At 42.6% G+C, this 14,516-nt stretch overlaps 1 protein-coding gene across 1 annotated transcript in view; it reads left to right on the forward strand.

Moving 5' to 3' along the window:
- Positions 1-1,776: 1,776 nt before the first annotated feature.
- The window catches only part of LOC119659615, a 331,014-nt gene continuing 318,274 nt past the window's right edge, over positions 1,777-14,516 (forward strand). The window contains exon 1 of the mRNA XM_038067791.1: positions 1,777-2,236. The gene's annotated coding sequence lies outside the window, so the exon portion shown is untranslated. The remainder of the gene's footprint in view (positions 2,237-14,516) is intronic.

The raw sequence follows: 14,516 nt of genomic DNA on the forward strand, positions 1-14,516 counted from the left end.
TTATGTATTCCTCGGAGACCTGGGTTCTTAGCAAAAAAGACTGCGAACTCTTGGCCGTGTTCGAGAGAAAAATCCTCCGAAGAATTTTTGGTCCCCTACATGAGGATGGACGATTCCGTAGCCTACATAAGGACGAAATCTATGAGCGATATCATGGCTGTCTGGTTGTGGATAAAATCTTGCGGAATAGGTTACGGTGGGCGGGTCACCTAATCCGTATGGATGAGAAGGATCCAGCCCGGAGAATCTATAAGGGCAATATCTATGGTAGGAAAAAAAGACGAGGCAGACCCTACCTGAGATGGAGCCATGGCGTAGGACAGCCAGACAACTTTTAGGGATATCGAATTGGTGGGCCTCGGTGCAAAACCGGGGTGTCTGGAGTTCCTTATTAAGGCAGGGCTGGACGGGATACCGGTGATGATGTTTGTCTCGTTCGCAAGCGGGGTCGGCTCGTCGTGATCGATTTCGCCATTTTATTTTATCTAATGCCTGATCTGGATGTAATCGCGATACTTTTAAATCCCCATCTAGCGTATCAAGACACCGTTGTTTCGGTCCGCCTTTTGGTCGCTTACCGTTGACTTCGATGTGCAGACCAATATTTAATTCGTTCAGTTCTGGGCAGGTTACTGAAGGTGTTAACACTGAGCAGTTTAAATATTTCGAGTCAATGCTATCACCCAATGGAGAACTGCGTTATGCTTCTCACATAGGGAAACACAAAACCTTTTATACTTGAGGCGTCAAGCTTGCAGTTTCCCGACCTGTTTAAATTTTAAAATGTGGCGTAAATGTATGTCCGGGAAGGGAAAGAGGAAATTGGGAGAGATATATTTTGCAAAAGGTAAGGGGTGTTAAACATTGGAAGAAAATAGGAGAATATTGAATATTAGCGGATGTATTCCTTTTTTGCTTGTCTCTAAAAAAGGTGAAGGAAGATTTGCATCTGTCGTATAAATGCCCACACTACAGTACCTTTTAATATGCGAATTTTACGACAGTCCTCAAACGCCTTAGACCTTAGTCTTCCAGTAGGTATTTTGACGGTCCCGTTGTTGCTTCACCGACAACAATCCAAGCAACATAGCTAGGTCTTAAACTATAAACTCTAAGCGTACCTCAATTTCTTGCGTTTACAATGTTACTGTTTATGGCAGCCTAGTCACTTAATAAAGTTTGCCCGAATCCCTCAAATATCTTGAACAGTCCATTCAACTGGTTTCAATGGGTTGTTTGTTACCCAACGTCTGAACTTTTCTGGCTAAATGAAAATTTGTGTGCAATAAGGAAGCTTTGGAAGCAGCCAAGGACTGCCGTAATAGCCTTGCAGAAAATCTTTCCGTGAAAGGTACCGGTAACCCCAAGAAATGTTGAACTTCGAGGGGAAATCCTACCCAACGCGGAGGCAATGTATGTATCTTAAAATCCTGGAAGAAAATTGCAAAGGAAAGTCTAGCCAAGATTTTCCGCCAAATATATTTATTGTGAATTCACTTTAGTTTCCCCAATTTAATAACCATTTTCCCCCAAAAATGTCTGGCAACATTCTGAAGTTCTAGCATCAAGTCCCAAAGTTAACATGGAAAATGGAAAAGCTGAGGGAAAATGTGAAAGCTTGATTTGTGTCCATGCAAATGCTTTGGATATTTGCTTGGGAAAATCTACCAGGAGGAGCGAAAACAAAGGATCTCCTGTTGCAGCCTGATTAAGACATCCTTCCGAGCATATGATTCAGGCGAAAGTAGTCAGTTCTCGATTTACCTCAGTCCGACATAGACGCTTTCCTCCCGCTTAGGAAGCTTCGAGCGCGTTGTGATGCTTCCCCATGGCATGCGAGGGTTGTTTGTTTCAATTGGGTAGTGTTGTTTGTTATCAGTGAAAAGTGGAAAAATGTGAAAATTGTGCAAGTCCTTGTTTTCCTCCGCTTTGTTCGGAAAGTATGTGGAAGACCCTCTGAGGCACCCTTGAGGGTCCCGGCAGAAGTGATCCTAATAGATTGCCAGTGGGGGCGAATCGGAAAATGAAAGACAACTTGTTGCACGTTGGCAAGAATTTGTTGTTCTCATACAGTTCTGTGTTGTTTGTTGAACGAGAGTGTTGTCCCAAATGCTGGGAATTTGCATTAAAAAGTGAAAGTTGAGATTTAATTTTGTGGAAACTCGAGAGTTTGTGAAAGTTATAATGGCAGTGCTACTATTACGGATTCGTTAGGACTTTATTCTTCTGGAGAAAAGTAAGGCAAGAATTTTAAATTATTTTTAGAACAGAATTGCGATTATATCCTGTCATTGTCATTGTTCAAATAGCTGTGGGTTGTTTAATCTTTGGGTATATATGTACTATACGCACGCACATATGTGTACAGTGAGTGGGTTTATTTTGTTTTCCATTTTCCCCCAAATAATAATTTACATAGAATAAACAAAACAAAACCAGAATTTGTGGTGAAAACAAGCGTACACCTTGGAGCATCCCAAGGATTTTCCTAGCTCCACAGTCACGATGATTTTTATTTTTGGGGGTTTCCCGCTTACTATTCGTGTATTGTTACTTGACAATGAACGTAGATTTGCACAATGAGATGAGTGGAACGTCCCTATTACTATGGAGTGACTTTGCGAAAGACGAATGAAGACGGACGTGGAAAGTGACGGTTTTTATTAAAGCGAAAATCCTGCTTGAATCTAATAACATTCAAAGGCTTTGTAAAAAATGGTTCCTCAAATGAGACAAGTTGTCCTTGTGGCCCACTTTATGGTAGTTTAGAGAAGGAATCTTCAAATAAAACCACCCGACTTTTGTATAAGTAGCTGTAAGTACACATAAATCCGCCCAAGCCGATCGTTTTAGTTAAAGATTAAGATTTCTTGGAATTTAGATAGAAGATACATGTAAACGGTGGGTGATGGACATTGCGATGCGCAATTTCTATCACTCCTTCTATCATTTCAGACGAGAAAATTACTTCGATTTTCAATGACTACAGCTTCGGGTGCTTTAACCTCCTTAGCGCTCCTACTTACACCAAGGGTCTCAAATGAAACACCTCAGGATGCTTTACTTTATCTGAAATTATCTTAAAGTAAAAGCCCTTTTGAGAATTGTGAACAACTTATTTTCTCCTGAATGATTATCTGAAATTTTTTAATAAGATGAATTTTGGAAGACTACGAGTATTTCCAGATACGTAAAATATTCCTGGAAATTTCAAGCATCGTCCAAAAATAGCTTTAAACCGTTTTGTCCTTTTATAAGGTTTTATCAACATCATCATTGAAAGTGGGTTGGGGATCCTTTCACCTGAATTTCATTTCTGAATTTTTTGTTACATCTAACCCTTCTTCCTGATGTGCTTTTTTTTAATATGTTTGCACTTAGATATGTAGGTGGCGGAGGAAGTCAAAGTTTCAAACATTGAGGCCACATTCCCATTTTATTGTTCACTAATACGTCATTCAGACAGTTTTCTATTGTCCTATTTGGTTTAAAAGTTTTTATTGAGTTACTGCAAATACGTGCTTCAAGAGAGACCCCGCAACGATAAAACGAGGAAATGCTTCCGGAAAGGAAGAATCCCTTTTTTTATTCGACTGACACTAGTCTATTGAAATAGGCTCCTGGTTAAGGGATTAGAATGGGAGGTTAGTCTTCCTAATAGTAATTGATAATAATGTAAAGGAAATTGCACGTTCAATCTTCCTTTTTTTCTTCAGCCTTTGTATCGTTCACAAACGCTTACCATCGACTTCGATGTTCAGACTATTCCTGGTGAGTGAATTTTCGGTACCGTGAATTACGTGACCATACCATTGAAGACGCCTCTCTCGCAATTTTTCCACGATCGCCACTAGTCCAATGCGTTATAGTCGACCAACACTCAGAACCATAGAGAGCGACTGGACGGACGACATCGCAGTACATTTTAGATTTGAGACGTTCGGTGATATGTCGATCGTCGATCGATCCAGTTGTGGAACGCCACTTCTTTTAGATTGCGTTAATGTGTGAAGTAATTTCATAGTGCAGTACTCCATTGGCTGATAGCGTTGATCCGTTGTTAGTGATTGTGCCTGTTTCATGGGTATCGGTCGTCAAAAATTTATTGAGATTCAATCTGAGACTCTCTTGCATGAGACGATCATTCCATTTTTGAACAGGTTGCTCGAGATCATTTGCTATTAGACGCTGAGAAAACATTATCATCATCATCATCATCATCATCACCATCAACAGCGAACAACCGGTATCCAGTCTAGGCCTGCCTTAATAAGGAACTCCAGACACCCCGGTTTTGCGCCAAGGTCCACCAATTCGATATCCCTAAAAGTTATCTGGCATCCTGACCTTCGCCATGGTTCCATTTCAGGAAGGATCTGCACCATCTTCTTTTTCTATCATAGATATTGTCCTTATAGACTTGCCAGACTGGATCATTCTCATCCATACGGATTAGGTGAGCCGCCCACCGCAATCTGTTGAGTCGGATTTTATCCACAACCAGACGGTCAAGGTATCACTCATAGATTTCGTCGTTATATAGGCTACGGAGTCGTCCATCCTCATGTAGGAGGCTAAAAATTCTTCACAGCATTTTCTTCAAGAACGCGGCCAATATTTCACAATTTTTTTGTTAAGAATCCAGGTCTCCAGGAATTCATAAGGACTGGCAAGATCATAGTCCTGTACAGTAAAAGCTTTGACCCTCTGATGAGACGCTTTGAACGAAACAGTTTTTGTAAGCTGAAATGCGCTCTGTTGGCTACCAACAACCGTGTGCGGATTTCATCGTCTTAGCTGTTATCTGTTGTGATTTTCGACCCTAGATAGGAGAAATTTTCAACGGTTTCAAAGTTGTATATCTGCATCGCGAATCGTTTTCTCCATGGCCAGGTTAAAGAGGATGCATGATAGGGGACCCTTGGTATAGACTGCTTTTGATGTCGAATAAACTCGAGGGTGATCTTGCTGCTTTTATCTGACCTCGCATATTAGTCAGGGTCAGACTAATTAGTATTTTCAATTTCATCGGGATACCGAATTCTCTCATGGCCGTGTACAGTCTTACCCTCGTTATGCTGTTATAGGCGGCTTTAAAGTCGATGAAAAGATGATGCAACTGATGTCCATATTCCAACAGTTTTTCCATCGCTTGCCACAGAGAGAAAATCTGATCTGTTGCTGATTTGCCTGGAGTGAAGCCTTTTTGTTATGGGCCAATGATGTTCTGGGCATATGCGGCTAGCTGCACTTTTCTAGTTCACAAACTTATTGGTTGTCCCAGTCCTTTTTCCGTCTGTGAAGTCGCTTCTCCGCTCGACGGAGCTCGTGATAACTCTTTGCGCTTGCCCGCGTTCATTGAGAATGCAACATTACTCGGTATGCAGCATCCTTCCGTTCCGTAGCTAGCTTACATTTGCCGTCAAACCAGCCTTTCCAACTTTTCTTGCAGCTGGGGCTAAGTATCTTTGTGGCCGTATCAATGATAACGTTCTTCAGGTGGTTGTGAACATCATTTGTTGATTCTTCATCTCCAGGATCTCTATGGATCATTGTTCCCAGCCGTGTGAGCACGTCAGTTTCAATCTGGTTTTCATTTGGACTCGCGGGCTGTGACTGCGTCAATTTAACCCTCTGTTTGAAAGGATCATTCACGTTAAAAGATAATGGCAATTTCCCATTGGTCATTTCCCTAGTGGGAAGCCTCCGGAATCCTTGGCTTCCTCCAAGAGGTGCACAGCATATTCAATGGAAACGCTTTTAATATCCAACTCTGCGAGAGAGCCGAATAAAAGGAAGAACGAAACTCCTTCCCCCTCCTATTTCGCTTTCTCTAACTTTTGTCTGTCCGTCAGGCACTTTTCTCAGAAGTGGTTACTCCTATTGCCAAAAAATTCGGTTGGAAGTGTGAACTCCTACGCATATAATGAATAATATTATTCCAGGTTAGGTTTAAGGGACAAAGGTGTCAATTAGTACTTTCCGGTGCAGGTTTTGATATCAATTGTGTAATTGGGGAGGAAGGGGGAAAGTGGTCACTTATTTATTTCTCAGAAGCTACATGATCAAAAAACAAGTCGGGAAACCGGAAGCTGGACGCTTCAGGTATGAAAGGTTTTGTGCATTTCTTTTATAAAAACATTTGAGTTTGAATTTGTCCCATTAGTACATAACACGTGATATGTGCATATATTATGTGAGAATATTCACTTTCGGGTGATATTGATATTCAAAATCTTGAAATTCCAAAGAAGTGACAATTTTGACCTATTATAACTTTGTTAGTAACAGTGCGATTTCCACCAAACTTGGTGGGATCAAGCTCTATATTATAGCCTACATTGCTGCAATTTCGTGGTGCTAAGATGAACTTAAGGGGGGTTCTACAGCCAATTACTGAAAATTATAGTAATATACTATTATTAACTTTATTTAAAGAGATATTGGTATGGAAGGTATTTCGGAGCCTAGCCACCATATAGTGGCAGCCTCTTGATTTTTTTCAGATTTTTGGGTTGGGCATTTTCGGAGAATGGCCTCGTTAAATAAATAACCCTCCGAACTCCTCGCGTTTCCAACAAATGTCAAAACTAAGACCAGCTTCGGAAAGTACTAACCGAGACCTTTCATTTGATACCTCATATGAATATATTTGGGGAAAAAAATTGTACACCCCCCTTTTGCATGTATAAGGACTTCCTCTCAAATTTGACGTAAAAGGATGTAACTCACTGTATGCGTGAGCGTTCACAGTTCCCACCTTTCCACCAAATTTGGTGCCAATCGCTGCTACAGTTTCCGAGAAAAATGCGGGTGACGGACAGATAGACAGACAGACAAACGGACGGACAGACACATTGCGATTACCAGTGGATGCAGCGCATAAGTTATTGGCAGCCGCGAAGGTTCGAATCGGATGGGTTATTTGCGTCTGAGAGAGCAGGTTTCTCCAAAGAGGTGCTTCAAGTGCCTTGCGTTTGGTTATTTCGCGAAGGCATGGCAAGGCGATCGACGGAGAAGGTGTGGGGAGAAAGGCCATATTGCCAAAGCCTGCAATAGGGACCCCAAATGCTTATTGTGCGAACGAAGTGAAGGACGGGATTACCGGCATATTGCCGGAAGTGGTAAATGTCCGGAATTTAGGAAGGCGCAAACTTCAATGAAAAAATGAGGTTTATTCAAATATATATGTGTACAGCTGTTACGCCCCACCAAGCTTGACACTGACCCAATTCGAGGAGATGCTTGGCAGTGGTGTTCTCGACGCAAAGGATCGTAGTCACGGGTTACGCTGACGACATAGAGCCGGTAGTTGTCGCAAAGCATCTCGAAGATGCTAAGTTATACTCAAGCGAGGCAATCAGTGCTGTTAAAAGTTGGCTAGAGAGCTCGGTCTGACACTTGCGGAGGAAAAAAACAGAGGCAGTCCTCATCACTAAGCGCCGGAAGAGAAATTACGCCGGTATTAGAACCGGGAATCATATCATCACTTCCAAGCCGCCCATTAAATACTTGGGTGTGGTGCTAGACAGGAAGCTCAGTTATAAGCAACACGTACAGTATGTTTCCGAAAAATCATCCACTGCTGGCCCTGGCGAGGATGATGCCAAATGTGGAAGGGTCACGGCATACCTCTAGGCTGCTTATAGCCAGGGTGGTGGCTTCATTCATGCTCTATGTGATCCCAGTTTGGAGGAACAGCCCTGAGGGTATGCTCTGCCTTCAGGACTGTGTCAGATGAAGCAGCGTTCGTCATCTCTGGAATGATGCCCATTGACATCTTGGCAGATGAAATGACGAATATATACAATGCGAAGCCAAACTCTCCTTTATTACAGACGAAGAACGCTGAGAGGGAAAGATCCATAAAGAGATGGCAAGAGCGGTGGTAACGATCGTGAAAGGGTCGGTCGACTCACAGGCTCATTCCTGCCATGGAGAAGTGGTTATAGAGACGACACGGCGAGATTAACTATAATTCGACCCAGTTTCTCACGGGGCATGGAGGATATCGCCAATACCTGCACAGGTTTAAATTGGAGACCTCACCTGATTGTCCAAATTGCGATGGAGTCCCAGAGGACTCAGAGCATGTATCCTTCCACTGTTCGAGATTTGTGGAAGAAAGGAAGAATCTAGAGGAGACTCTAGGAGAGGTGCTCGTACCAGAAATTCTGGTGGCGAAAATGCTAGCACATCACGAAATTGGGATGCTGTCAACTCCATGATCGCCTTTATCCAAACCTAACTGCGAAAGGCTGAGGAGAATAGAAAAGTATGGTCGCGTGCGCCGCATATAGAAGAAAGGTGACTAAGCTAGAACGAGCTGACTCCGCTCCGTGATGTAATACCTTATGGTAGGTAGTGGTAGTCGGGGGTGGTTTTAGTGGGTAAAAATCCCACACGCTGGTGTGTCCAGACCAGTGTCTTCTGAAGATTTCCACCTCCTGAAAAAAAAGACAGACAGTAAACCGATTTTAATAAAGTTTTGTTTTACATAAAATCTGGTGGTTTCATTCCTGGAGCATTGAGCTTCTGGTGTCTGACTTGTTTGATTCAATTCTTCCTTTATTACAATTTCGCAGCATGATTTGCTGCATTTTTTATTGATAAAAATCCGATTGGCTCGAAGTGATTGAAAAGTTTTGAGGAGCTGTGTACATCTTTTCGCCATTTTTCCATATTCTAGGTAGTTTGCCGTAGCTGACTTCTGAAGGTTTTCTTTTATCTAATGCTGATCTAAATCATTACGAATTTCCTTATAAAAAGGATTTTTCATGGAGTAGGCAGCAACAGGTACTGCTAGATATTGGCCTGAATCTTTTTTCATCTCATTGTCAGACTGAGCAAATTAAATAACAGAGCCTTATTGCCCGTTCCAAAGTATTTTTTGAGTCAGTCGGTAATCGGAGACTCCCAATAATCAATGAACCGAAAATGTCTTCCTTCCTTAATTCTTCATGGATCTTTTCGCAGCAAAATAGGATGTAGGTAACCTTCTCCTTTAAAGTTCTTTGAAAAAAGTCTTTGAAAATAAGCCACTCACCCGCTCAAAAAGTCTTCCACTTATGAAAACCATTTGGTTGGTAGTCATCCATTGCTTGTAACGAGCTTCCCCTAACTAACTGGCTTTGGTTGGGAATATTTCATCGCAATTGAACTTGGGGGTGAAATACGAGCAAATCCTCGGGACAGCAAGGAGATTACATTAGGCCGCTGAACTATTTCTTTCATATAATATTTATTAGGGACAGTCAGCCTTGTGGTAGTTGGACTCAGATTAGTGTCGTCTCAAGTAGGGATAGCAGCTCATCTTGGCTCGCAATCGGGGGGAAGTCTTTTTTTCAGAGAACTGTGTCGAAGGTACATTAAGTCACAAAAAGAGACTCTTTAGGATTAGAGATTTCAGGATTTCAGGACGAACTTTGCAGACATCCTAGCAAGTAAGTATTTAGATGGATACACATTGGGATGTATCTGGGGAATTTTCGGTTCCATTCAAGCCACATTCAAGTTCTGAGAAAGTTCTTACTTAAGTCACTTTACTTGCTATTTTGAACCCTTTTTGATTTATTTCAAAGGGTTCCATCTATTATGTTGCAAATATTTCTAATTCCACAACATATCCTTGTGATGAAGGTTTGTATAATAATTTCTTACGATCAATCTGTAACAACAATTTCGCTTCATAAAACTTCCATACATGCCGAACTTCTCTTCTCATGGTTTTCGTCTTGATTGTTACATTCCACTTGAGATATCTTTTGTCTGCTTGTCCTTGTATCTTTCTCTCTGCTAACTTTTTCTAAAAATATTTGTTACAAAATCGGATATCCCTTCAGATGTGCTGGTGTTCAAATTCTGCAGCTCCATCCAGGGGGATTCGTAGATTTCATTGTGAAGAGAAGAATATAGTATCTTTTTTTTGACGGAATCAATTGCCATCTGACTTTATGTGACTTGAAGTTTTCATTTGAGATATTGAAAAGAAAGTGGAAAGAAAGTTCTGTATTGATTATTTTTGGTTCAAAAGTAAACGATGATTGTCAAGTGAAGTAGCCGCATTAGTCACATTTGGCCATTGAACTATTCACGACGTGTCTAGACGAATCAGGTAATGGAGGGAACTATACCACTGCAGGGATCACTCTCAACCTGTTATTAACTTTTTACCCTTTCAAATGTAATACAATATGTATTGTATATCCCAAAAATTTACAACATTCCATACAGAAAAATATTTTTTTTCCAGCATTGAGCATCGAATTTTGTATGAAAAATATAAAAGATACAGTTCACGTTTAAAATATATCTCCTTGGGTACATTTATTTTGGGCTTGGTGAGCATAACAACCACAAAGGCTGCTGCCACTTTTGCCGCTTCGTTACTTCATTTTCGGCGGCATGCTCAGTTTGAGCGCTGGGGCTGCCACAAAGTCAGGTGCTCCCCGCAACTTAGATGATGCGATAAGGGACTATCCTTATAGACCAGATCCTTCGAAAAGCTCTCACAATCGGGTATTGTTGCAGGGGAGCTATGTAGATCCTTTTTGAGTTAGCGCAGGTGGTTAGACTTCGCTGTCTAAAGTTAGCGGCTATTAAGTAGTACCAATACAATCCACCCCTCACATTTACCAGCAGGACGCCGGCTGTGCTCAACTGTCCAGAGAGAAATTCCGTCTGGCTAGTCTGTCGGCCTCCTGAGAGCGTTTACACTATTCAGCGTATTGCAGCACTGCCGCATTAGTCTGGAAAATGTCCCATTTACTGTAGATCCTTGAAGACTATGTTACGTGAGCGCACGGATCATGCCTCAGCTATCGATAGATCTCTAATATAGCCAGTACCTTCGGTCGGAACATACCGACGAATCTCTGGAAACCATACGACTCTACTATCTTGTGTATATTCAAGAAAACTCACGATTCCGCAGACCATTTTTGATCTGCCCCTAAAAAATACTGATAAGCTTGAAACACATCGTCGACTTTCCACTTTGCCATGGTTGGAAAGCCCACAGGAAAATTCCTTTGTTAGTAATGTCTAGAGTTCCCGAGGCACTTCGTCTAGAAAGTTATTATGGCCGTAGGGGTCGCTGTTTAACATCCGGACTCAGGAGGAGGCGTAGAAGTACATTGAGGACATTTGCCGGGCAGAACTATAGCGCCCTAAAGCAACTTCAAATGTAGTTGTTTGGACTCTTTTAAGCGTGGTACTATTTTTTTGTTGAAGATGCTGGGAGTCCTGAGTCCGCATCCACTTGATGACGGACCGGACTCAGGACTCCCAGGATCCTCAGCAAAAAAAATCACTCCGGTCTGGTCTAATTTTGACCTTGGGACGGATTTCACTTCAATATAATTCGCACTCAGGTCGTGTTTGTGATGATATATAAATGGAGCGATTATCACCTGTCGCCATGCTACTCCCAGGGCAGAGGTGAGCCAGCGTCTTATGAGTTGTTTCTGTCCTGGACGAAACAGGCAGTCAAACATTTTTTCCTTTTGGTTGCTATTGTATTTATTGATCTGTGTTGGCCACAACCTAATAGACGTGCATGTACGTTAGGATAGGACAAACTACAGCTCGCGAACATTCAAAAAACTGTCTATGAAGGTTCTCTTGTAGACGTGGAAGGCTATGCGGGCCCCCTTAACTCTCAACTCTATATTTAGTCCCCAAATTAACTTAGGATCCAGGATTACACCCAGATACTTAAATTGGAAGCAAGCATCAATCTTTGTCTATTTAGCCGCGGAATGTGGCATTCGGGCTTTGGTATGGCTGTAAATAGCATCGGTTCCTTTTTGGATGGATCTATGCTGAATCAGCCTTTTGTAACCTATAGGCACATCTTTCCCAATGTACTTTGAATAATTTTGTTAATAACCCATGTCGCCAAGTCGTCAGAAAATGCCACCACCTTCAGGCCACTCCTATCCAATATCTGTGAATTTCAGACATCTCTATCAGCCAGACAACGTGACAGCGACTAAAATGTTAGATATCGTCTTCTGTTTGTAGTTAAGTCTAAAATTAATAGACCATTAGCTGACAATGACAGCGACTCTTTGTGACCTACTCACAGCCACTTTCGTCTTCCTATCACATCGCACGCGAGTGCTGGGCCTGTGCGCCGACCAAGTTATTGGTTTGACATAATGTCAGGCCAGCGTACTCCGATGATACGATGCAGACAAGTATAGACGGAAGCTTGGAGCTATTGAGCAGCAGTGAAGTTTACTTTACATGTGCTACTCCCATATAACAACACAGAAAGAATTCTAGCACAGAAAAGTTTCAACTTGTCCTTCGTGTTGAGATAACTGTATTTCCAGATTTTAGACAGGGAAACGAAAGCGGATCCACTGCTGTTAGTGCACCGGGTAACATTCAGTTCGATTCTACCGTCGACAGAAAACACGCTCTCTTGATATATCATACAAATTGATCAACGCTTTCGATACTCTGCCCATTAATGCAGATACGGAGGGTGCGATGACCTGTCAGATTGAGAACCTTGGTTTTCTTGGTGTTTATCCTCAATCCGACTCTTCTTGCCTCCCTTTCTAAATTCAAAGTCATTTGGTCAAGGACCATGACCCGGCGAGAGAGCAAACAGATGCCATCAGCATAGTCAAGGTGTCTGAGGAAAAATGTCATCGTCCGTTGAATTCCTCCGCGTCCTCCGGATAGAGCAGCATGAAGAACATCACTGATACCAAGAAGAAATAATATCGGTGACAGGATGCCACTTTGAACCGTGACAGGACTTCGCTTTGAACCTCAAACTCCTCCGAGATCTTACCTCGGCGCACCACGTGATATTTTGCATCATCATATGTCTTTCTGATAATAGCTTTTAGTTTCCCCGGAATGCCTCTCCTAGGTTGAGCACTCCAGATACACTCTCTGTTTACGATATCGAAAGCTTTCTCAAAATCGACGAAGAGCAGGTGCAGCGAAGATCTAAATTCCGCGCACTGTTCCAAAATTATCTGCAGGGTGTTCATGTGGTCGATCCAGGAGAATCTACAATGACAGCCAGCCTGCTGTCTGTCGATCAGCTTTCGAGATGCTCTTTGATGCGTTCCTGGATTATTTTAGCTAAAAGCGGGTGTCTTTTTTTGGAATCTTAACGGTCATCCCCTTCTTCCACTTTCTGGGAAAGGTTTTGAATTCCTAAGATTTCCATACAAATGCAAGCAGCGGATCTGCAGTAATTGCAGGTGCAGCGACAAATAACTGTGTGGGGAGATCGCCACGCTCAGCGGATTTACACGATTTGAGTACTTTGACGGCCTAAATGATTTTTCTTCTGTTTGCAGCCAATTCATCCAGAAGAGAAGGAATCTTACCGGATGTAATATGGTTAAGGACCCTGGTGAAGTGTTCTTCCCAACTCTGCAGTTGTTCGTCATCGTGGATGAAAAGTCGACCTTTGATGTCTTTGGCAGGACCATCGAAAGATTTGCGACCACATGCAAGCTCTTTCGTGATGCGGTATACAGTTCTGAAATCAATGCGATCTGTGGCATCTTTCGCTTCCCGGATCAGTGCAACAGCAAATTCTCTTTTGTCACGGCGGACATTACGCTCAACTTATCGGGAATTCGCTGGGTATCGGAATTCGAGCGTGTCATGCCCGCCATTACTCGCAGCGGTCAGTAGAGCTTTCAGCTCCTTCCGTTCATCGATCCGCTTCCAAGACTCCGCAGTCAGCCAGATCTTACGCCGAGGAGTCTGTTGTGGGCTTACGAAAAGCCTATGGTGGTACACAAACGGCCACAATATCAGCGGAGGCAGCGCAGAAGTTATTGGCGGCCGGAAAAGTTCGGATTAGATGGGATGTCTCCCGCTTAAGAGAACAAACTTCACTAAAGAGGTGCTTTAAATGTCTGATGTTTGGGCACTTTGCAAAGGTATGCACCAGCAGCATTGATCGATTCGAACGATGCAGAAGGTGTGGGGAAAAGGATCATATTGCCAGGGAGTGCAATAGCGACCCAAAATGAATATTGTCCAAGGTGAAAGAGGAACAGGATAACCGGTATATTGCCGGAATTGGTAAATGCCCGGAATTTAGGAATGCGCTCACTGCAATGAGAAAATGAGGTTTATTAAAAGAAACCTGAATCATTGCTGAGGATTTACTTGAGCAGACGACGTTCGAATCTGAGATGGAAATTTCCATCATAAGTGAACCGTATAGAAACCGTCACGGTGGCATATGGGTCACAGATTCTACTGGTGAAGCGGCGATATGGGCTTGCGGTCGATAGGCCATACAATGTACTGCAAGTTAGGCAGCCAGTGGCCTTGTATGGGCAAAAATAAGTGGCAATTTTCCTTGAGACATGTATCTAGCCATAGGGCAAAGACCCATCATGCCCGAAACCGAGAAAGATTTTAGGCTGCTCTGCAAAAACTTTGGATGAGCAGACCTTCATAGAGGTGTGGTTAGATCAACCGGATAAAGCAGGGACCTCTACGGAAAGAGCCGTCCATCTGGCCTA

The sequence above is a fragment of the Hermetia illucens genome, chromosome 6, assembly GCF_905115235.1.
Source record: "Hermetia illucens chromosome 6, iHerIll2.2.curated.20191125, whole genome shotgun sequence".
In the NCBI taxonomy this organism is placed as follows: Eukaryota; Metazoa; Arthropoda; class Insecta; order Diptera; family Stratiomyidae; genus Hermetia; species Hermetia illucens.